Raw genomic sequence first — 24,359 nt, 5'->3', positions numbered from 1 at the left:
TTCTCCAGACGACACACAACCCAGATCTCCCCCTCCCCCATCCCCTCACTCACCCCATCAAGCGGATCTCACACCTTACATGTGTTTTACTATGCCAGCTAGTCCTCATGTATACAGAAAAAAATTAAACTGAAATACAGTATGGTAAATAAATCTGCCCATGATGTCGTTTGTGTGAGTCTTTTCGACTAGGAAAAGAAAATCGGCCATTTTGGAATCAGACAAAATAACAACAGTTGAAAATCTACAGCTACAATGGTTTCCTCGGGTTCTCTTCCTGCGAAGTCCATCCAACCAAAACATTCAGATTGTATTATAAATTTGAGAGAAACGTTTGTGAAATCTATAACCATCAACTGAAGTTTTCACTCAAATTGTAACTACACCTTGTGGTCATTCCACAGAATTTGTTTTTCAACCTTTTATATATGGTTTTATATTTTGGAGCCAGTTTATTAACTGCAGAAGAGCTAGAATCTCCATTGTTAATGTGTAATGATATTCACACTGCAGGATTAATGACTGTGATGTTATTGCTGCAAGTTGATCCAGAAATAATTTACTGCTGATTAGCAGGAAATATGGCTGGTCATATTAGAATAAACATAGGCACTCCTGAAGTGGAATGATTGTGCTCTGTAGGCTTAGGCTTGCATTTTAACTCCTGCGTAACCTTATTAGCACACACAATAATTTAATACGACAAGAGGCAAAGTAAGAGTGAATTCTTAAATCATATAAACGAGAGGTTCAATTTTGCCTTTATTTGGCCTTTTGCCCTTTGGAACTATAACACATGATCATTCTTATATATATTGCAACCCTGATCAGGGGCGGGATTCTCCGCACCCCCCGCCGGGTCGGAGAATCATCGGGGGGGGCGTGAATCCCGCCGCGCCGCCGCCGCGATATTCCCCGGCCCCCCAAAATCCCGTCTACGTGAATTACGCCGCCCAGCTCGCAGAATGGCAAGGATCGGCGCGAAGCAATGGGCCACGGGGCCGCCCAAATTCTCCGGGCCGGATGGGCCGAAGTCCCGCCGACGTGACAACGGGTCAGGGCGGCGTAAATCGAACCACCTATTTAACCAGTCGTGCTGGTTGACGCCGGCCAGCGCAGAGGTAGGGGTCGGCGTGGGGCGGCCGCCGCAGAAGTGACGGCACGGGCGCAGTTGGGGGGGGGGTCGCAGAAGCCGTTGGAGTGTGCATGCGGGGCGGAGGGGGGGAGATGGTGAGAGGGGGGAGCGGGGGCGGGGGAGGGGAGATGGGGGATAGGGAGGGGGGATTGGAGAGGGGGAGGGGAGGTGGCGGGAGTGGAGAGGGGTAGGGGAGATGGCGGGAGGGGGAGGGTGAGGGGGAGGTGGAGGGGGAGATGGTGAGGGGGAGGGGGAGGTGGAGGGGGAGATGGTGAGGGGGAGGGGAGATGAGATGGAGGATGGGAGAGGGGGAGGGGAGATGGCGGGAGGGGAGAGGGGGTAGGGGAGATGGCGGGAGGGGAGAGGGGGTAGGGGAGATGGCAGGAGGGGGAGGGGAAGGGAAGAGCGGAGAGGGGAGGAGGGGGAGAGGGGGGGAGGGGAGAGGGGAGGAGGGGGAGAGGGGGGGAGGGGAGAGGGGAGGAGGGGGAGGGGGAGAGGGGAGATGGGGGGGAGGGGAGAGGGTGGATGGGGATGGGGAGGGGGGAGGGGGGATGGGGGAGTGGAGAGGGGGGAGGGGAGAGGGGGAGGGGAGAGGGGGTATGGGGGATGGGGGAGTGGAGAGGGGGGATGGGGGAAGGGGATGGGGGAGTGGCGAGGGGGGATGGGGGAGGGGGAGGGGGGATGGGGGAGGGGGAGGGGGGATGGGGGAGGGGGAGGGGGGAGGGGGGATGGAGAGGGAGGATGGGGGAGTGGAGAGGGGGGATGGGGGATGGGGGAGTGGAGAGGGGGGAATGGGGGAGTGGAGAGGGGGGAATGGGGGAGTGGAGAGGGGGGGTGGGAGGGGGGGGTGGGAGAGGGGGGATGGAGAGTGGGGCTGGGGGAGGGGAGGGGGGAATGTGGGGAGGGGAGGGGAGAGGAGAGGGGGAGGGGGAGGGGAGGGGGAGGGGGAGGGGAGGGGGACTGGGCCATGGCTTGCTGAGACTGGGCCAGGGCGTTGAGAACCTCTGCGATCTGCCGCTGGCGCTGGCTCATGGCTGCCTGTGAGAGGGCAGCCACGTCCTGGGCTACGGATGCCGCCCGCACAGAACGCCCCAGGCCTTGCATACTGATCCCCATGTCTGACACCGTCACACCCATTGCCTCCACCGCGGACGCCACCCGTGCGGGTGTCATGCATGACCGGCACCACTCCCTGCTCCTGCATGCGGGTGGACTCCTCCACCTGTGTCTGCAGCTGCCGCAAGTCGGCCGTCACCCCCTTCGATCGTCCCTTGGTCCGTGACTGCATCGGGTCTATTGGTGGATGTGGTATCCAGGAACACAGATGGTTGCTTGCGCCGGGCTGCCCTCCGACTACCCGGCCCCTCGGCTGCTTCTGCCTCCACCTGCTGTACCGGGACGGCTGTGTTGTGCGCACCAGTTAGTGTCCTAGATGACTCATTGCTAAAATGCCCAACCGAGGTGAGTGTCTCTGTGATGGTGGAGGGGGTAGGAGATAGCAGTGGCGTAGTGTCGTGCTCCTCATCCGACCCGAAGTCTAGGGTCCTCTGGAGTGGTGACTCCTGTCCATCCGTCCCCTGTGTGTGGGTGTCGTGTCCGTCAGTGACCTGGGCGTCAGTGTCCTGTGTGTTAGGGTCCTGTGTGTTAGGGTCCTGTGCGTCGGTGTCCTGTGTGTTAGGGTCCTGTGCGTCGGTGTCCTGTGTGTTAGGGTCCTGTGTGTTAGGGTCCTGTGCGTCGGTGTCGTGTGCGTCGGTGTCCTGTGTGTTAGGGTCCTGTGCGTCGGTGTCCTGTGCGTCGGTGTCCTGTGTGTTAGGGTCCTGTGCGTCGGTGTCCTGTGTGTTAGGGTCCTGTGTATTAGGGTCCTGTGCGTCGGTGTCCTGTGTGTTAGGGTCCTGTGTGTTAGGGTCCTGTGCGACAGTGTCCTGTGTGTTAGGGTCCTGTGCATCGGTGTCCTGTGCGTCAGTGTCGTGTGCGTCAGTGTCCTGTGTGTTAGTGTCCTGTGTGTTAGGGTCCTGTGCGTCGGTGTCCTGTGCGTCAGTGTCCTGGGCGTCAGTGTCCTGGGTGCGTGTGTCCTGGGTGGGTGTGTCCTGGGTGGGTGTGTCCTGGGTGGGTGTGTCCTGCGTGGGTGTGTCCTGTGTGTCGGTGTCCTGGGTGGGTGTGTCCTGGGTGGGTGTGTCCTGGGTGGGTGTGTCCTGGGTGGGTGTGTCCTGGGTGGGTGTGTCCTGTATGTGGGTCTCCTGGGTGCTGCGTCCGGTGCGTCAGTGTCCTGGGTCGGCTGTGACAGGGGCCTGTTGCTGTGGCTGCCCTCCTCGTTGCTGGGTGTGGCCCGCTGTCGTCGCCGCACTCGCACTAAATGGGGGCGGCGTCCGCCTGGTGCTCCGGCTCTGTCCCTGGCTCGTGGCTGCCCTGGAATGTCCTGGGGGCGTCGTATGCCTGATGGGCCGGGTCTGTCCCTGTCTCGTGGCCGCCCTGGAACGTCCTCGAGGCGGTCGGCATCCGCGGGGATGGGTGGGTCAACGTTTGGTCCTGCAATACACAATACAGCATGCATGGTTAGACACGCAGAAAGGGATAGGGGGAAGAGGGGATATGGGGGAAGGGGGGATATGGGGGAAGGGGGGTTATGGGAAAAAGGGGGATATAGGGGAAGGGGGGATATGGGGCATGGGGAAGGGGGAAAGGGGGGCAGGCAGTGGGGGGTCTCACTTGGTGGTGTGCCCCCGGCCTCTACATCCGCAATCTCCCAGTCCTCGGGTCCGCCTGCAAGTTCCAGGGCCCTCTGCTCATGAACAGTTAGTGGTTGCAGTTCGGGTGGACCCCCTCCGGTCCTCTCACGCTCCCGGTTGTTGTGAGCGTGCTTCTCCTGTGGGGGGCGGGAGTGCGGCAGGGATAAAGGGCAACAGTGTTAGGCAGACATATACATGCGGACCAGCGGTTGTGTGTATGCAGGCAGAGGTTCACAACCCATCCTGCCACTGCAGCCTGCATGGGTGGGTGCAGCCATGTTGGTTGCACCTAGGGCTGTGCCGCACATCGGAGGTAGGGGCGGGGGCGGGGGGGGGGGGGGTACTCACCCTGGCTGCCCTGACAAGGTCATTGACCTTCTGGTGACACTGGACGTCTGTCCGTTCTATCACGGCCACGGCGCTGACAGCCTCTGCCACCTCCCTCCACAGGCGCCGGCTGAGGCGTGGGGCGACCCTGCGGCCGTGTCCGGGGTACAGGGCCTCACTCCTCTGCTCCACTGCGTCCAGGAGCCTCGATGTCCCGCTCCGGGAACCTCGGCGCTGCGCGGAGGGCAGCCATTTTGCCGGGTCTCCGGGGTGGGGGGGGGGCGTCTTTTGTGCTGCGACGCCACGCGCGTCCGTGATGGGTGACACCGTCGCGAATGGCGTCACGCCGCTGCTAGCCCATTCCCGGCCGGAGAATTTGCGACGTTCCGGGCGGGCCCGACGCCGGAGTAATTCGCGCCGTTTTTGCCGCTGGCGTCGGGGCCATTACGCCGCCGATTCACGGTGAATCCCGCCCCTGGTATCTACAAATTGAATTTTAATATGAAAAATACAACTGACGTAGCTCTGAACTGCCATCAAGAATTCGTAAACTCCTGCTCTATTTAAATGTGACACCGCAGTGGTCTGTTACAGCTGCAGCAGGCACAGCTAATGTCCTGCGAAAACCTCTAATTTTTAATTCATTTTAAATATTGCATACGCTTAAAGTTTTGATAATTATGTTCTTGTCTCTCAATATTAAATGGATCTTCGGTTCGGCTGACTTGAGAATGAGATCCCCTCATCCAATTTTCCAAGATGTAATTCAGCTCTATCCATCTCGTTAATTCACTGCACCTTGGAGTGGAGTCTCCCGTCTCCCCATGACAGGAGCTTGGCAGTGTGTGAAGAACTCAGCCCACTCTGCAGGGGCCCTGTGTCAGGAGGAAGGCCTCATTAACTGCTTTGCACCTCAAGGGCACCAGCTAACCTTTTCAGCCATCAATAAGGGTTTTATCTTTCGCCTTCGTCAGGTGCATTAGTTGGGCCAAACCATGCAATGTGTTTTCATTAGAGTCGGGTTATTTATCAAATGGGAGCAGCTTTGATGATTAATTCATCTTAGATTCATAAGGTACTTTTTTTTTTATTAATACTCCACAAGGGTGCATTCATTAGTGCTCCAATTACTGACTTCCACAATTGATTGCAATCGCTGTTTTTAAATAAGAAAAAGAATTGCTGTGAAAATTTCAGACAATCATTCCTGTTCAAAGAAAATTATTTTCCCAGATATTTTCTTCTTGTGCACAGTCGCTTCCATGTTCAATTAGAGCAGATTCCCACGTGTGAAAGTGAAAACTGACCATTCAGAGTTAGTCAATCATTATGTTAACATTAGACACTCAGCATTCAAATTTCTTTGCATCAGCTGGAAGGTGAAATTATTGCTCACGTGTCTTTTTCTAGGCGTGAGGGATTTTGAGTGCAATTCTCCCAAAGAATTTCTAAATGTGGGCTCCGGCGAGGTGCGATTTTTGCCGGATGATTCAGCATGAATGAGATTTCAATCCACCCACATTGAGAAACCTTTTTGGACTTGGGGGAAACTGCGCCCTGAATGAGGTGTGCGGGATCTGAAGATGCGAGCAGGTCCTCCGACTCACCTGAGATCGGGGCGCCCCAATCTCAGACTAATGCTTCACCCATCCCCGGCAAAGCTCCCCCACTTCGTGCCAGCAAAGAAACCCCTCCGTGCCCCCTTCACCCATTGTCAGCTCCCCGCTATGAGATCGTCAAATGACCCCCCCTTCAGGTCCCATCCCATTCAACCCTGACCCTTGACAGTGCCAACCTGGTATCCTGGCACTGCCAGGCTTCCAGGGTTCCAGTGCCATGTCCCCAACTACTCGGGGGCTACAATAGCCTCAAGCCGCCCTCCCCCCTCGGCTGACTGGTGGTGATTTAACCTGAGGGTCGCCACAACTCAGATGAGAGGCAAGATTGAGAAGGGGGGGGCCTTCATGAATACCCTCAACAGGTACAGGGATTGGACCTGTGTTGTTGGCCTTGCTCTGCATCACAAACCAGCTGTCCAGCCAACTGAGCAAAACCTGTCCCCTCAAAATAAATAGTAAGCTAACAGTCATATATATGGGTGGCATGGTAGCATAGTGGGTAGCACTGTTGCTTCATAGCTCCAGGGTCCCAAGTTTGATTCCCGGCTTGGGTCACTGTGCGGAGTCTGCACATTCTCCCTGTGTCTGCGTGGGTTTCCTTCGGGTGCTCCGGTTTCCTCCCACAAGTCCGAAAGACGTGCTTTCAGGTAATTTAGACATTCTAAATTCTCCCTCTGTGTACCCAAACAGGCCCGGAATGTGGAGACTAGGGGCCTTTATAGTAACTTTATTGCAGTGTTAATGTAATCCTTCTTGTGACAATAAAGATTATTATTTTCATTATAATATATGCATCCAGATACCTAGAACAAAAGGCACACATGGTCCTTGTACATGCACAGTTTTTAAAGTAAAAAGCTTTTTACTTCTACTGAGCCTTCAAAAAAAGAGTTTGGAATTCTTTTAATATTTAACTGCAAAGTCAGACAATGACTGTCAATCAAATGATCACAGTCCTGAGGTTAGTAAAATAGTGCTCAAATTCATGCTGTTTGCATCTCATCATAATGGACAGAGAAAAATGAATGTTTTGTAAATAGAATTTCAAGGTTATTGAAGAAGCATTTCTGACTTGGAAACTAGATTACGCGTTGGAAAATGAGTTATAGATTTCATGCATTCATTCATGCAGACGGCATAAGAACCTCACCGCTCAAATCATAACATCACTTACTGGAGAGTGAAACATTATTGCTGTTAAATAAATAATCCAGGTGATATATTTTATGATAAGCAAAATAAACTTTATTGAAAAGTAAATAAATAATACAGAAATGTACGGGGTAATGTATTTTAAAAGATACATCAGGCAGCATAATATTTAACATTAATTTGACCTTGCAGCACAAAGAGCAATTTTTCTTTTCTCTGCACTGAGTTCTTAGCTGTTGAGTAGAGAGATAACTTAATATAGTAATAAGGAAGCTGTTTATCTGGATATGATATGGATTTGCAGGTAGCGAATCAGGAAAGTGAAATAGGTATGCTGAATGCTGCAGAAGTTTCATACCCAGTATGATTCCAGGTTAAACGGTGTAGTTTAATATCGAATGATACAGTGCTGCACACTTGTCTTAACTGGTGCAGCTTGGGTCAGCTAATCCCCAAAATATGGCTTTATGTCGAGTGGGGCAGGTTCATACTGAGTGGGTCAGTGGTAACTTCATGCTGAGTGTTACAACCAACCCCAGGTGAGAACCCCCAAAAGTTGTTGATCCCAGTGAGAACCCGCGATTTGTCACCAGTACAGCTGAGATGCTTCCGAAAATTGTTACAAAACCTGGTGAGGAGGGATGGCTGGCTCTGTGACTTTATCCAACCCAGCCTCTGATGATAGCAACAAAAATTTAGATCAATGGATTTACAGTGCAGAAGAAGGCCATTTGGCCCATCGAGTCTACTCCAGCCCCCGAAAGAGCCCCCTACGTATGCCTACACCCCTACCCACTCCCCACAAACCCACCTAACCTTTGGACACTACGGGCAATTTAGCATGGCCTATCCACCTGTCCGTGTGGAGTTTGCACATTCTCCCCATGTCTGCGTGGGTGTCACCCCCACAACACAAAAATGTGCGGTCTATGGATTGGCCACGCTCAATTGCCCCTTAATTGGAAAAAGAAAGAATTGGGCACTTTAAATTAGAAAAAAAATAGCCTTTCTAATAAGGAGCGGTACGGTGGTGCAGTGGTTAGCACTGTTGCCTCACGGAGCTGAGGGCCCGTGCTCGATCCTGTCCCCGGGTCACTGTCCGTGTGGAGTTTGCACATTCTCCCCATGTCTTCCCGTACCAGCCTTCCCGAACAGGCGCCGGAATGTGGCGACTAGGGGCTTTTCACAGTAACTTCATTTGAAGCCTACTTGTGACAATAAGCAATTTTCATTTTCATTTCTGCATGGGTTTCAGCTCCACAATGCAAAGTTGTGCAGGCTAGGTGGATTGGCAATGCTAAATTGCCCCTTAATTGGGAAAAAAATAATTGGGTACTCTAAAAAAAATGTTTTAAGTAATAATTGAATCCAATAATAAATAAATATAAATCACAAGTTATCGTGAACAGTCCTTGAGTTGTGAGGGGTAGATGATAAGCGTTGCAGCCATTATGGATTGATGCCAATGTAATTGATTCTTCAGTTCAGCTGGTCTGTTGTTTGGTAGGAAGATTTCAGTTCTCTTTCCAGCTGCGATCTTTTTCCTGGCTGCTTGACTTCCACAGTCAGTGACAGAGTTTCAAGACATCCCTGCAAACAATGATTATTTTTGCAGAGGTCCTGCTTCGGTTAATGTATAAGAACATAAGAACTAGGAACAGGAGTAGGCCATCTGGCCCCTCGAGCCTGCTCCGCCATTTAATGAGAACTTGGCTGATCGTTGTGGACTCAGCTCCACTCTCCGGCCCGTACACCATATCCCCGAATCCCTTTATTCTTTAGAAAGGTATCTATCTTTTTCTTAAAAACGTTTAAAGAAGGAGCCTCAACTGCTTCACTGGGCAAAGAATTCCAGAGATTCACAACCCTTTGGGTGAAGAAGTTCCTCCTACACTCCGCTGTTTTCGCTGTCCGGGCTTTCTCCTCCCGCGCTTTTTAAATCTCCCGGCTCACTCCTCCCGCGCTGTTTTCGCTGTCCGGGCTCTCGCCTCCCGTGCTTTTTAAATCTTCCGGCTCTCTCCTCCCGCGCTGTTTTCGCTGTCCCGGCTCTCTCTCCGCTCGCGCTGTTTTCGGTGTCCAGGCTCTCTCCTCCCGCGCTTTTAAAATCTCCCGGCTCTCTCTCCGCTCGCGCTGTTTTCGCTGTCCCGGCTCTCTCTCCGCTCGCGCTGTTTTCGCTGTCCGGGCTCTCTCCTCCCGCGCTTTTTAAATCTCCCGGCTCTCTCCTCCCGCACTGTTTTCGCTGTCCTGGCTCGCTCCTCCCGCGCTTTTAAAATCTCCCGGCTCTCTCCTCCCGCGCTGTTTTCGCTGTCCCGGCACTCTCTCCGCTCGCGCTGTTTTCGCTGTCCGGGCTCTCTCCTCCCGCGCTTTTTAAATCTCCCGGCTCTCTCCTCCCTCGCTGTTATCGCTGTCCTGGCTCTCTCCTCCCGCGCTTTTTAAATCTCCCGGCTCTCTCTCCGCTCGCGCTGTTTTCACTGTCTGGGCTCTCTCCTCCCGCGCTTTTTAAATCTCCCGGCCCTCTCCTCCCGCGCTGTTTTCGCTGTCTGGGCTCTCTCCTCCCGCGCTTTTAAAATCTCCCGGCTCTCTCCTCCCGCGATGTTTTCGCTCTCCCGGCTCTCTCCTCCCGCGCTTTTTAAATCTCCCGGCTCTCTCCTCCCGCGCTGTTTTCGCTGTCCCGGCTCTCTCTCCGCTCGCGCTGTTTTCGCTGTCTGGGCTCTCTCCTCCCGCGCTTTTTAAATCTCCCTGCTCTCTCCTCCCATGCTGTTTTCGCTGTCCAGGCTCTCTCCTCCCGTGCTTTTTAAATCTCCCGGCTTTCTCCTCCCACGCTGCTTTCGCTGTCCCGGCTCTCTCTCCGCTCGCCCTGTTTTTGCTGTCCGGGCTCTCTCCTCCCGCGCTTTTTAAATCTCCCGGCTCTCTCCTCCCGCGCTGTTTTCGCTGTCCCGGCTCTCTCTCCGCTCGCGCTGTTTTCGCTGTCCAGGCTCTCTCCTCCCGCGCTTTTTAAATCTCCCGGCTCTCTCCTCCTGCGCTGTTTTTGCTGTCCGGGCTCTCTCCTCCCGCGCTTTTTAAATCTCCCGGCTCTCTCCTCCTGCGCTGTTTTCGCTGTCACACACCATCAATGTGTAAAACTGCCAGCTGCTTTTCCTCACATCGCGCATACACAGACAGGCAGACAGATACCAGCAGGCCAGTAGCAAGTTGGCTTTTAACCTCTCCTGCTTATATTTCTTTTTTTGAATAAACATTTTATTGAGGTATTTTTGGTATAGTAACAACAGCAAAATAGACACGAGACATGAAACCATAAACATAGTGTAAAAGCCGTTTACCTTTTGTACAGGTCCCACCCTTATTACCCCCCTACTCTAACTAAATACTCCCCCCCCCTCCATCTGCTGACGATTAATTTTCCACAAAGAAGTCAACGAGCGGTTGCCACCTCCGGGTGAACCCTAACATTGACCCTCTCAAGGCGAACTTAATTTTCTCCATACAGAGAAAGCCAGCCATGACCGATAGCCAGGTCTCCGACTTCGGGGGCTTTGAGTCCCTCCAAGAAAATAGTATCCGTCTCCGGGCTACCAGGGAAACAAAGGCCAGAATGTCTGTCTCTTTCTCCTCCTGGATTCCCGGGTCTTCTGACACCCCGAAAATCGCCACCTCTGGACTCAGCGCCACCCTTGTTTTTAACACCGTGGACATGACATCTGCAAACCCCTGCCAAAATCCCCTAAGCTTTGGACATGTCCAGAACATGTGGACATGGTTCGCTGGTCCTCCCGTGCACTTGGTGCACCTGTCATCCTTCCCCAAGAATCTGCTCATCCGGGCCACTGTCATGTGAGCCCGGTGCACAACCTTAAATTGTATCAGACTAAGCCTGGCACATGTTGCAGACGCATTGACTCTACTCAGCGCGTCTGCCCATAAACCATCCTCTGTCTCACCTCCCAGCTGCTCCTCCAACTTGCGCTTCAGCTCCTCGGTCTGCGTCTCCTCCGACCCCATAACTCCTTATAGATGTACGAGACACTCCCCTACCCTACCCACCCTTTGGAAATTACCCTGTCCTGAATCCCCCTCGGGAGCGGGGCCAGATTCAATTTATGCAGCCGGTCCCATTCCTGCGTCACCTGGATGCCCAGGTACCCAAAACTACCCCCTACTGACCTAAACGGCAGTTCTCCCAGTCGCCCCTCCTGTCCCCTCGCCTGAACCACAAATATCTCACTCTTATCCATGTTTAGCTTATACGCCGAAAACCGGCCGAATTCCCCTAATATCTTCATGATTTTTTCCATCCCCACTACTGGGTCCAAAACGTACAGAAGCAGATCGTCCGCATTGAGCAAAACCCTGTGCTCCACCCCCCCCCCCCCCCCCACCACCCCCCCCCCCCCCACCCCCCCACCCCGTCCCATCCCCTCCAGCCCCTTGAGGCCCTCAGAGCAATTGCCAACGGCTCTATAGCCAGCGCAAACAACAGTGGGGAGAAGGGCATCCCTGTCTTGTCCCCCGGTGCAGTCTAAAATAGTCTGAAGTTGCCCTGTTCGTCCGTGCACTTGCCACAGGAGCCTGATACAGCAACCTGACCCAGTCAATAAAGCCCCGCCCGAATCCGAACCTTCCCAGATAATCCCATTCTACCCGATCAAAAGCCTTTTCTGCATCCATTGCGATCACTACATCAACCTCCCTACCTTCCGGGTATGATTCCTCCTTATATTTCAATAGGACTGATGCGACCATCAATTCACACGAGACGGAGAGTTGAAGTGAACAGTGGTTTTAATCAGCTAGAACTGTGCCTGCCTGCGACTGCTCTGTACTCAGAGCTGCCTGCAGGCAGCAGATCTATATACCTCCCCTAAGGGGGTGGAGCCAGGGGCGGAGCCCACATGGGCACCAACATGATACAATGTAATGTAATGTAATACAGTGGTCCATAGGTGGAGCCCACAAGGGCATCAACATACAATGTAATGTAATGTAATACAGTGGTAAATGGTTGCCGTAATACATTCACCACATTCACCCCCTGTTAAAAAATTGAAGTTCAGCGGGGGTGAAGTGGCTCACACGATGAATCTGTCCGGCGCCTTGATCGTTCGCTGCGATCGCCTGAGCTCTGGTTCCGCTGCGGGCACGGGTGTTGAACTCGTCACTGCGGGCACGGGTGTTGAACTCGTCACTGTGGGCACGGGTGTTGACTCCGGGAGGGTGTCTTCTGGAGCTTCACCCCTGTAGATCGGCGATGGGTGGAGGGCTGTAGGAGGGGGGGTGTAGGCCATGCAGGGGCGGGGGCGATGTTCGGTGTAGGGTGGGGGGGGGTAGGTGATGGTCGTAGGGGAACCTGCGGGTGCCAGGTCCCGGAGGGAGACTGTATCTTGTCGGCCGTCGTGGTGCGCCACGTAGGCATACTGGGGGTTGGCGTGAAGGAGCTGGACCCTCTCGACCAGGGGGTCAGTCTTATGGCACCTCTCGTGTTTCCGGAGGAGTACAGGCCCCGGTGTCGTCAACCAAGACGGAAGCGAGACCCCGGAGGTTAATTTCCTAGGGAAAACAAATAGGCGGTCATGAGGGGTCTCATTCGTGGCTGTGAAAAAGAGTGACCTGATGGAGTGGAGCGCGTCGGGGAGGACCTCCTGCCAGCGGGAAACTGGGAGATTCCTGGACCGTAGGGCTAGGAGGACGGCCTTCCATGCCGTTGCGTTCTCCCTCTCCACCTGTCCGTTTCCCCATGGGTTGTAACTGGTAGTCCTGCTCGAGGCGATGCCGTTACCGAGCAGGTACTGATGCAGTTCGTCGCTCATAAACGAGGAGCCCCGGTCACTGTGGACGTAAGTGGGGAAACCGAACAAGGTGAAGATACTATGCAGGGCCTTAATGACAATGGCCGCATCATGTTGGGGCAAGGGATTGCAAAGGGAAAGTGGGAGTACTCGTCAACGACATTGAGAAAATACGCTTTGCGGTCGGTAGAGGGGAGGGGCCCTTTGAAGTCGATACTCAGGCGCTCAAAGGGCCAGATGCCTTTACCATGTGGGCCTTATCTGGTCGATAGAAGTGCGGCTTACACTCTGCGCAGATTTGGCAGTCCCTGGTCATGGCCCTGACCTCCTCGGTGGAGTAGAGCAGATTGTGGGCCTTGATATAGTGGAGAAGCCGGGTGACCCCCGGTTGACCGAGGTCGTTGTGGATGGCCTGGAGTTGGTCATATTGCGTGCTGGCGCATGTGCCGCGGGACAGGGCATCTGGGGGCTCATTGAGCTTCCCAGAACGATACATGACATCGTAATTATAGGTGGAGAGTTCGATCTTCCAATGCAAGATTTTATCATTCTTGATCTTGCCCCGCCGTGTATTGTCGAACATGAAGGCTACCGACCGTTGGTCGGTGACGAGGATGAACCTCCTACCAGCGAGGTAGTGCCTCCAATGCCGCACAGCTTCCACAATGGCTTGAGCTTCTTTTTCGACTGAGGAGTGTCGAATCTCGGAGGCATTGAGGGTACGGGAGAAAAAGGCTATGGGGCCTGCCTGCCTGATTAAGGGTAGCAGCGAGGGCGACCTCTGACGCGTCGCTCTCCACCTGGAAGGGGATGGACTCATCCACCGCGCGCATCGCGGCTTTGGCAATATCTGCCTTGATGCAGCTGAAGGCCTGGCGGGCCTCAGCTGTCAGTGGGAAGATGGTGGCTTTGATCAGTGGGCGGGCTTTGTCCGCATAGTTGGAGACCCACTGGGCATAATACGAAAAGAACCCGAGCCATCTTTTCAGGGCCTTGGGGCAGTGGGGGAGGGGGAGTTGCAGGAGGGGGCGCATGCGGTCAGGGTCGGGCCTTAGGACTCCGTTTTCCATGACATAGCCGAGGATGGCCAGTCGGGTTGTGCGGAAAATGCATATCTCCTTGTTATAGGTGAGATTGAGGACTTGGGCGGTTTGGAGAAACTTCTGAACGTTGACGTTGTGGTCCTGCTGATCATGGCCGCAGATGGTGACGTTGTCCAAGTACGGAAATGTGGCCCGCAGCCTGTACTGGTCCACCATTCGGTCCATCGTTCTTTGGAAGACCGAGACCCCGTTGGTGATGCCGAAGGGACCCGGAGGAAGTAGAAGTGGTGGCCGTCTGCCTCAAAGGCCGTGCAGTGGCGGTCCTCCGGGCGGATTGGGAGCTGGTGGTATGCGGACTTCAGATCTACCGTGGCGAACACCCGGTAGTGTGCGATCTGATTCACCATGTCCGCTATCCGGGGAAGGGGGTACACATCGAGATGCGTGTACCGGTTTATGGTTTGGCTGTAGTCTACAACCATCCGGTTCTTCTCCCCAGTCCTGACGACCACCACCTGTGCTCTCCAGGGGCTATTACTGGCCTCGATGATCCCTTCCCTCAAGAGCCGCTGGACCTCGGACTTGATAAAAGTCCTGTCCTGGATACTGTACCGTCTGCACCTGGTGGTGACGGGTTAACAGTCGGCGGTGAGGTTCGCGAAGAACGGGGGAGGGTCGACCTTTAGGGTCGCGAAGCTACATACGGTGAGAGGGGGTAGGGGCCCACCGAAATTCAGGGTCAGGCTCCTGAGGTTGCACTGGAAGTCCAGTCCCAACAGGAGAGGAGCGCAGAGATCGGGGAGGACATATCGTTTAAAATTGGTGTACTCGGCGCCCTGTATCGCGAGGTTCGTGACACAGTACCCCTGGATCTGCACTGAATGCGATCTGGAAGTGAGGGAGATTGTTTGGAATGCGGGGGAAATTTGGAGAGAACAGCGCCTTACTGTGTCTGGATGTACAAAGCTCTCCGTGCTCCCGGAGTCAAACAGGCAGGGCGTTTCGTGCCCATTGACCTGGACGGTCATCATCGAGTTCCGGAGGTGCTTGGGGCGTGACTGGTCGAGGGTGACCGCGCCGAGTTGCGGGTAGCCGGCGTGGTCGGAGGTGGTGGGGTGGTCCCAAGATGGCTGCCCCCGTCGGTCGCACATGTCGGGCGGCGATGAAGATGGTGGCCAAGATGGTGGCCCAGTTGATCGCATGTGTTGGGCGGCGAGGAAGATGGCGGCCAAGATGGCGGCCCCCATTGGTCGCACATGGCGGGCCATGTGGGAGATGGAGGCCAAGATGGCGGCCTCCGTGAGTCGCACGTGTTGGGTAGAGTCAAAGATGGCTGCCCCCACGGACAGCACGAGGCAGATGACGCATCCGGAGGGGGCGGTGCCGGCAGGCAAGCAGCCACGCTGCGGGGTCTGCGGGCCTGTGAGTCTGAAAGTTGGGCCTGTGATTTAGAGGTTTTGGATCTGGCTAGGCAAACTTTGGCAAAGTGTCCTTTCTTGCCGCAGTCGCTACAGGTCGCGTTCCGAGCCGGACAACGCTGCCTGGGGTGCTGGTGCTGGCCGCTGAAATAGCAAGGCAGCCCCCAGGGTGGGGCGGGCAGCCGCGCGACACAGGCCTGGGGCACCGTCTGGTCGGGTGTCTACGAGGGGGTCACGTGGTCGGAGGGCAAAGCGTTGAGGCTCTGAAAAGCTACTTCTAAGGAGGTGGATAGTTTTACCGTCTCTTCTAGGTCGAGGGCGCCCTTTTCGAGCAGGCGCTGTCTGACGTAGTTGGACCGGACTCCAGCTACATAGGCGTCCTGGAACGTGAGTTCCGTGTGTAGTGAGGCTGTGACGTCCTTGCAGTTGCAGTTTCGCGCGAGTACTTTCAGGTCGCGTAGGTATTCCTCCAGCGAATTCCCGGGGCGTTGGCGGCGAGTGGTGAGGAGATGCCGTGTGAACACTTCATTCACCGGCCTCACATGTTGCCTATTCAGGATCGCGACCACGTCTGCGTTTGTAGTCGCTTCCTCGATCTGCACGGAGATTCTGTGGCTCACCCAGGCGTGGAGGAGGCTCAGTTTCTGTTCCTCGGTGACGGAGGGCAAGGAGGAGGTGGCGAGGTAGGCCTCAAAACAGCAGAGCCAGTGCGAAAAAAACCCTTTGGCTTCAGCGGCCTGTGGGTCGAGTTCCAGTCGATCAGGTTTGAGGGCTGCTTCCATTGCGATGTTGTAGCTGATTAAATTGATGCAACCTTCAATTCACACGAGACGGAGAGTTGAAGTGAACAGTGGTTTTAATCAGCTAGAACTGTGCCTGCCTGCGACTGCTCCGTACTGTGAGCCGCTTGCAGGCAGCAGATCTATATACCTCCCCTGAGGGGGCGGAGCCAGGGGTGGAGTCCACAAGGGCACCAACATGATACAATATAATGTAATGTAATACAATGGTCCATAGGTGGAGCCCACAAGGGCATCAACATAGCACAATGTAATACAGTGGTGAATGGTTGCTGTAATACATTCACCACAAGGACCAAAATACAATAGTCTAGTCTAGGCAATTATACCCGAGGTCTACAAGATGGGTGACAATCATGTTCCTTTGTCTTTACCAGAGGTGATTATCAGTCTATGGATGCTTTTAGGAGTACCTTAGACAGAGACAGATTCCATTGTTACTTTGAGTAAGACCCAGCAGCCATTCCTGTCAGTGCCTGACTGTACAGTCTCAACCATTGTGGGGATTTGTGTTCATTTTTAAATATAAAACTCAAGTCTTTTTAAAGTCCAATATTTCTGTGTACGATTCCATGATTTTTCTCCATCATCATGCCAAGAGTCAAGTGTGTCCATGCCAAGTGGCAGAGGTTTGTACCAGGGGTTACAGTGACACAGGTTTATGTCACAAATTTGTGCATGCCAATTTTGCGATCAGCACCACATTGCCAACAGCTGTACAACTTCTTGCCCTTCTCTGTACTTAAGTGTTCTCTTAAACTTTTTTCATTCTTCCCAAGTTCGAAATGTATTGTATCTTATGTGCTCTTCCTCTGCCCTGCATTCACATGGTGTTGAAACACTGGCTGATTGTGTGTGCCACCTTCCTCTGCCCTGCATTCACATGGTGTTGAAACACTGGCTGATTGTGTGTGCCACCTTCCTCTGCCCTGCATTCACATGGTGTTGAAACACTGGCTGATTGTGGTGCCACCTTCTTTAAGTAATTTCTTCACAAGTTTTCAAAATTGTGGAGTTCTTTATTGCTGTCAATTCAATCACACATTTTTTTTAGAACAGAACGTTGCCATCAACTGATCATTATTTCTGGAGTTGTCTTATCATCTTAAATGTGTTTGTGGTGGAGTCCTGCCCAAATTGCTTTAGTGTTTGGAATGCAGTTAAACTTCTATGTTATATCTAGATGCCTGATAACTGCTAATCTCCAAGTAATTTACCTCCAGTTAAAAAGAATATAATGTTAACCAGGTTGGTAGAATTTGAATGGTACGGCTCAGTTTTATGGTGTATATTTAGAGTGTCAATCATCCTTTAGATTTTTGGCCATGGTCTAAAACTGATTAAAAATAGGCCCATGTTGAGTGTTGAATCTGTGGGACTGGGATCCAATATTGAAAAAAAAACACCTATTTCACAAAATCAGCATCCCTCTGTTTAATTTTCCAATGTACTTGTTGATTCTGTCTCTCAACTATGTGGATGATCATACCAGCTCGGGATCACACTTTCTCTGCTATATAATTGAATATCTAAAATATTAACATGATACCCCTGTCCTCCTTCAAACTGTAAATATTTAATGGAACCAAACTTGATCAAACCTCTAAATGCTGCAACCATAGACAGTGGTGCTAATATTAGCTACCGCTAACAAACTTATTTTCCAATCCATTACTGAAATATTGCCCAACTATGTCTCGGTAATTATATTGCAGCCATAATATCATACATGCCTTGGTCTTAGTTATTTAGTTCACAACTTCATCCTTGGTTGGCGATTGCTTCATCACTGTTGTAATTATCACTCTGTCCTATATTAGCAAGTAGATTTTGTAACACTCTGACCAACTGTAACGAAGGAGGGAAGCCTTTTTCAGCACAGACCCAATAATACTAAATGCAACCATTTCCGCTTCAAACCTCATTAGTTACTCTTGCTGAGGAATCACAGCTAAAACTACATTGGACACAAGCAATGTAGATATTGGTGAGGCCACTTGGTTGGCAAGCGAACAAACCACAATGATCCAGGATTTCTTACTTTCTTCGCTGTTTTCCAGCTGCTTTCCCCTCCAATTGTTGTCATAACATTGTAAAGCAACCATTTTTATAAGATCATTGCCTTTTTAAAAATTCCTTCAAGAGTGCATGTTCTAGACCTTAGCTAGGGGTTTACCAAATGAATGATGACATTAATCCTCTGACACGGTTCCCTCCAATGATTGCCAATGCAGTTACATAATATAATCTTTAAAACCTGGTCATTGTTTGGTTCTGATCTCCATCTCCTGCTATCAAAAGATCTCAGCAGGAGATCCAGAAAAATAAGAGATGAAGTATTTAACAAAGAGCTTGCTTGACAATTGCATGGTTAAAGAAGTGTTTACCTGACATATGAAGAATTTAAAAAGGAGTTTACTTGACAGATTAACAGTTTAATAAGGAGTTTACTTGACAGATGAACAGTTTAACAAGGGGTTTACCTGATACTGCATCCAGCTCACTGCACTGAATCAAAGGCAACATTAAACTGAGAGTCAAACCGTATCATTTCAAGGCTGTAATCAGTATCTGACCCCTCCCTGCACTAGGTGAGGTAAATCAACTGGAAATTACCTGTTAATGTGCACTCCAATATAACATACAATTTAATTGGATTCCAAACACTGCATCATAAAGGAAAAACAATTGTTGAAATTATTCTTAAGCATATAAATTGTCTCATCAACCAAAAATACCACATGGGGACATGAAATATGAAGAATATCTGCACCAGTAGAAATGCCAAATACTTTTACAGTCGAGTGATTGTCGGTCAGTATATTGTAAACATGAAGAGAACACTTACCGTGTTGCGATAGGATTGATCATGCATTACTAATTGTCTTATTTATACTTAAAATTAAATGTTACTCATTCCACAATTCTGCTGCCCTATGATCATGAAAGCAAATTTTCCTGCTGTATCATAATTTTAGAAATACTGTACTCATTACCAGTTAGAAAAACATCTTGCATAAACGACGTATCATACAAGGAACAAGCTGCCTGTAGCACTTGGGGAAAAATCATAGAATTTACAGTGCAAAAGAGGCCATTCGGCCCGTCGAATCCACAACGCCCCTTAGAAAGAACACGCTACTTAAGCCCACGCCTAGTCTCTATCCCCGTAACCCCACCTAACCTTTTGGACACTAAGTAGCAATTTAGCACGGCCAATCCACCTAACCTGCACATCTTTGGACTGTGGGAGGAAACCGGAACACCTGGAGGAAACCCATGCAGCCACGGGGGGAAAGTGCTAACTCTACACAGGCAGTAACCCGAGGCTGGAATTGAACCCAGCTCCATGGAGCTGTGAGGCAGCAGTGCTAACCACTGTGCCCACTTGGTTCCCCAAAGGTATTGAGCTCCGCATTTGCAAATGGGGTGCTGCTCTTCGGGCTGCCATCTTTTTAGTACCCAAGTTCTTTTTTTTCAAATTTAGCGTCGCCAATCCACCTATCCTGCACACCTTTGGGTTGTGGGCGTGGGACCCATGCAAACACGGGGACAGTGACCCAGGGCCAGGATCGAATCAGGGTCCTTGGCACCTTGAGGCAGTAGTGCTAACCACTGCGCCTCCGTGCTTCCTCAGGCTAGGGCGGCACGGTAGCACAGTGGTTAGCACTGTTGCTTCACAGCTCCAGAGTCCCAGGTTGGGTCACTGTCTGTGCTGAGTCTGCACATTCTCCCTGTGCGTGGGTTTCCTCCGGGTGCTCTGGTTTCCTCCCACAAGTCCCGAAAGACGTGCTGTTAGGTGAATTGGGCATTCTGAATTCTCCCTCTGTGCACCCCAACAGGCACTGGAATGTGGTGACTAGGGGATTTTCACAACAACATCATTGCAGTGTTAATGTAAGCCTACTTGTGACGATAATAAAGGTTATTCTTATCACCATCTTGTCGGCTGGACTGAATGTGTGTGGGGAGTGGCGTGCTTATGGGCGGCTGCAGCTTGTCAGCCTCTCGCGTGGTAATCTCGACCCTGACGAATCGGGCACCGTTTTTCATTGGAATTGTTCTAGTTCCACGTGGCGCTGGTGCTAGCCCATTAACCAATCCTGAATTGTTCCGTGATCAGTGCTGATTCCGTGGTCATAGAACGCCACTGATTCAGTCCCGGAGTCAGCATTTAGTCTCTGAAACGGAGAATCCAGCCCCTGTTGGTTTTTGATTGTGTGATTTGCTTCCAATTATTTTCCAGTACAATTCCATGATTCCAGCAGCATCTCCCCTATTTTGTGGAGTTTTCCTTGTCTAGTCTAAGACAATCAGGTCAGCTAATTTAGCACAGTCCAAGGATATAATCTGAATATTCAGTGTGTCTCAGTGTGTTACTTCACAGTGCATTTATCTGTTGAGACTTGAAAAGGATCAGATTTAAATTTTCTTACGGTACAATCAGCTTAGTTATTTTATTTCCTCCTCCTTAGATTCTGCTCTTTGCAAAGCACCATGTCCAAAAATAGGAAGTCAATAATGTATTATTTGTTCTGGGTGTATCGGTTATACTGCCAAAACTGGATAGATTACCCATCTCAGGTTGCTCTGCCAAGGTGATGTTGAACTTTTGCTTTGACCAGTCCGTGTGTGATGATTGGTTGCTCTTACAACATCTTGACTTAACAATAAAGCAACAGTGCTTTGTGTACAAGTTAGCATGTGTGAGTGGCTGGGAGGAGAACTCGGAAACTCGGATAGTGTACCAATGATGTTTATATTTCTACTTGTGTGGACCATAAACACCGGCATGGAACATGGGAAAATAGCCTGTTACTGTGATGTAAATTCTATGTAATCCTGTGTGGCTGCTCTTGTCGTTCTAGGAGATGGAGGTTGAGAAGCTGGGAAGTAAACTTATAATAATAACCTTTAGTGTCACAAGTAGGTTGACATTAACACTGCAATGAGGTTACTGTGAAATTCCCCTAGTCGCCACACTCCAGCACCTGTTCGAGTACACTGAGGGAGAATTCAGTATATCCAACTTACATAACAGTATGTCTTTCGGGACTTGTGGGAGGAAACCGGAGCACCCGGAGGAAACCCATGCAGACACAGGGAGAACGTACAGACTTCACACAGACAGTGACCCAATCCGGGAATCGAACCTGGGACCCTGGCGCTGTGAAGCAACAGTGCTAACCACAGTACTACTGTGCCGCCCAAGTTGGTTCAGTGCATCCTGTAGATAGTACGTACTGCAGCCACAATGTGCTGATGATGGATATTGGGTTCAATGACAGAAGTATTGATCTCAATAAAAGAAGGAAAGAAAGAGTTACATTTGTATAAACCATCAGGACATTCTCAAAGCACTTTACAGCTGAAGTGTCATCATAGTTGTCATGTAGGAAATGCAGAAATCAATTTGCACACTGCCAGGTTCTACAAAAAAGTTTTGGTGATGTTGATTAACGGGTAAATATTTGGCCAGGACTCGAGGCTAACTCCCATGCTGTTCAGAGTAATGCCATGCGATCTTTTATATCCATCCGAGAGGGCAGAGCAGGTTTATGCCTCATCCAAGATACAGCCCCTCCAAATATGCAGCACTCCCTCAGTACTGCAGTGGAACGTCAGCCTAGATTTTTGTGCTGACATATTTGGAGTGGGGCATGAACCTCAAAATCCGTGATTCAGAGGCGAGGGGGTTACCAACTGAGTTACAACTGACATCAAACCAGCATTGTTCAGTTTCTGTAACATCAACACTAGCCTCATCTCTTAACACTTGAAGGTTCCTTTGTGCAGAACATTTCCATTGAGCCACAGCTGGAGCTTGTCTTTCCAGGGCAGCAATTCAATGTTCTGACTTTAACCCTTAACTGTAAATTATCACAGTTGTCTGGGTTTCTGGTGTCCACTTTATCTCCCCTTTCGAGTTGACTTACTCAAACGTATGCATTTTATCTCTGCAAGGCTAGCAACCGTCTGCTAGAATACACAACTGTCTGAATACACTAGCCCGAGCTAATTTCAATCACCCATAATACATAATACCTATGTTAGCCATTTCCTACAATCAACCTTTAAAACCTACATCAAGGTCTTTTGAAGGCAAACATGAGCATTTCATGATCAGGTGAGTTCAGAATGGAGTTGAACACTGTGGGATTAGCAATGAACTCAATGAGCCCCATTTGCAACCTTATGAGGGGGGAAAGGACATTGATGATGACATTTGGGCCTAGGAAGCAGTTCTAAAGAACTCTGGCACTGTGGCACCAATGTTTCAGGTTTGTAATGATTGACCTCCGATAACAATGGCCATCTTTCTGTGTGATTCTAGCAATTCCTTAATTTCTACTGAATTAGGTTTTGCTAGGATTCCTCAATCTTGGTCTAACCCTGGCTTGATATCTAGGTCGGCTGCGTTCTCCTCTCCTCTAGAATTCAATTCTTGGATGCAAGCATTTCTGCAACCAAGCCTTCTGTTAGTACTGCTCTCAAACAGGATTCTGGCTGGCATGTAAGCACAGCGTAGCTTCACTCTCTTGAAAAAGGCTAAAATTGAATATTCATCACGTAAGGAATAAGATAGGGCGGCACGGTGGCACAGTGGGTTAGCGCTGTGGCCTCACGGCGCCGAGGTCCCAGGTTCGATCCCAGCTCTAGGTCACTGTCCGTGTGGAGTTTGCACTTTCTCCCTGTGTTTGTGTGGGTTTTGCCCCCACAACCCAAAAATGTGCAAGCTAGGTGGATTGGCCATGCTAAATTACCCTCTAATTGGAAAAAATTAATTGGGTACTCTAAAATTTAAAAAACAAATGTAAGGAATGATATTGAGGTGAAAACATGTCTTGTATTTCTGTGGCATAGAATGTTTTTTTATTTGTTCATGGGACGTGGCCATCGCTGGCTGTGCCAGCATTTATTGCCCATCTCTAATTGCCCTTGAGGGGGCATTTAAGAGTCAACCACATTGCTGTGGTCTGGAGTCACATGTAGACCAGATCAGTCCAGGGCAGATTTACTTCTCTAAAGGAACCGAGTGAATCAAATGGGCTTTTACAGCAATCAACTTCATGGTCATCATTTTATGGGCAGCGCGGTGGCGCAGTGGGTTAGCCCTGTTGTCTCACGGCGCTGAGGTCCCAGGTTCGATCCCAGCTCTAGGTCACTGTCTGTGTGGAGTTTGCACTTTCTCTCCGTGTCTGTGTGGGTTTCGCCCCCACAACCCAAAGATGTGCCGGCGAGGTGCATTGGCCACGCTAAATTGCCCCTTATTGGAAAAAGTGAATTGGGTACTCTAAATTTTTTTTAAAAATCATTAGACTTTTTAAAATTCTAGATTTTGTTTATTGAATTCAAATTTCACCATCGGCAGTTGTGGGATTTGAACCTGGGTCCCCAGAGCATTACTCTGGGTCTCTGGTTTACTAGTCCAGTGACAATACCACTATTCCACTGCCTCCCCTCGGTATAGAACATAGAAAAATACAGCACAGAACAGGCCCTTCGGCCCACGATGTTGTGCCGAACCTTTGTCCTAGATTAATCATAGATGGGGCGGCACGGTGGCACAGTGGGTTAGCCCTGCTGCCTCACGGCGCCGAGGTCCCAGGTTCGATCCCGGCTCTGGGTCACTGTCCGTGTGGAGTTTGCACATTCTCCCCGTGTTTGCATGGGTTTCGCCCTCACAACCCAAAGATGTGGATTGGACACGCTAAATTGGCCCCTTAATTGGAAAAAAATGAATTGGATACTCTAAATTTAAAAAAAAAAGATTAATCATATAATATCACAGAATTTACAGTGCAGAAGGAGGCCATTCGGCCCATCGAATCTGCACCTGCTCTTGGAAAGAGCACCCTACCCAAGGGTATGATCCTAGGTTGACCATAATAAGCTTTTTTTTAAATTTAGAGTATCCAATTCTTTTATTTCCAACTAAGGGGCAATTTAACGTGGCCAATCCCCCTAGCCTGCACATCTTTGGGTTGTGGGGGTGAGGCCCATGTAGACACAACGAGAATGTACAAACTCCACACGGGTGACCATAATAAGCTTTTTAGGTACTTCCATTAGTTTCGTTTTTTTTAAATTAAGAGTAACAACAGTTGCAATGCTTATCTAGATGGACCAGAGGTGGAGTCAAATGAAAGAATTTAGATTTATATGGTACCTCCTTCATTCCCCTGGATATTCTAAAGTACTTCACATCCAATTAATGCCTTTCAATGAGCCATTCACTATGAATTATGTAAGCAAGGCTGATCTAGGCAAATTCTGATAAATCCAAATTAACAAACCAGTCTGATTGGAATTCAGAAACATTCCATCTCTGAATTGCAAAAAGATACGTCTA

Source organism: Scyliorhinus torazame, chromosome 7, assembly GCF_047496885.1.
Source record: "Scyliorhinus torazame isolate Kashiwa2021f chromosome 7, sScyTor2.1, whole genome shotgun sequence".
In the NCBI taxonomy this organism is placed as follows: Eukaryota; Metazoa; Chordata; class Chondrichthyes; order Carcharhiniformes; family Scyliorhinidae; genus Scyliorhinus; species Scyliorhinus torazame.
Note: the sequence above shows the minus strand (reverse complement) of the source record.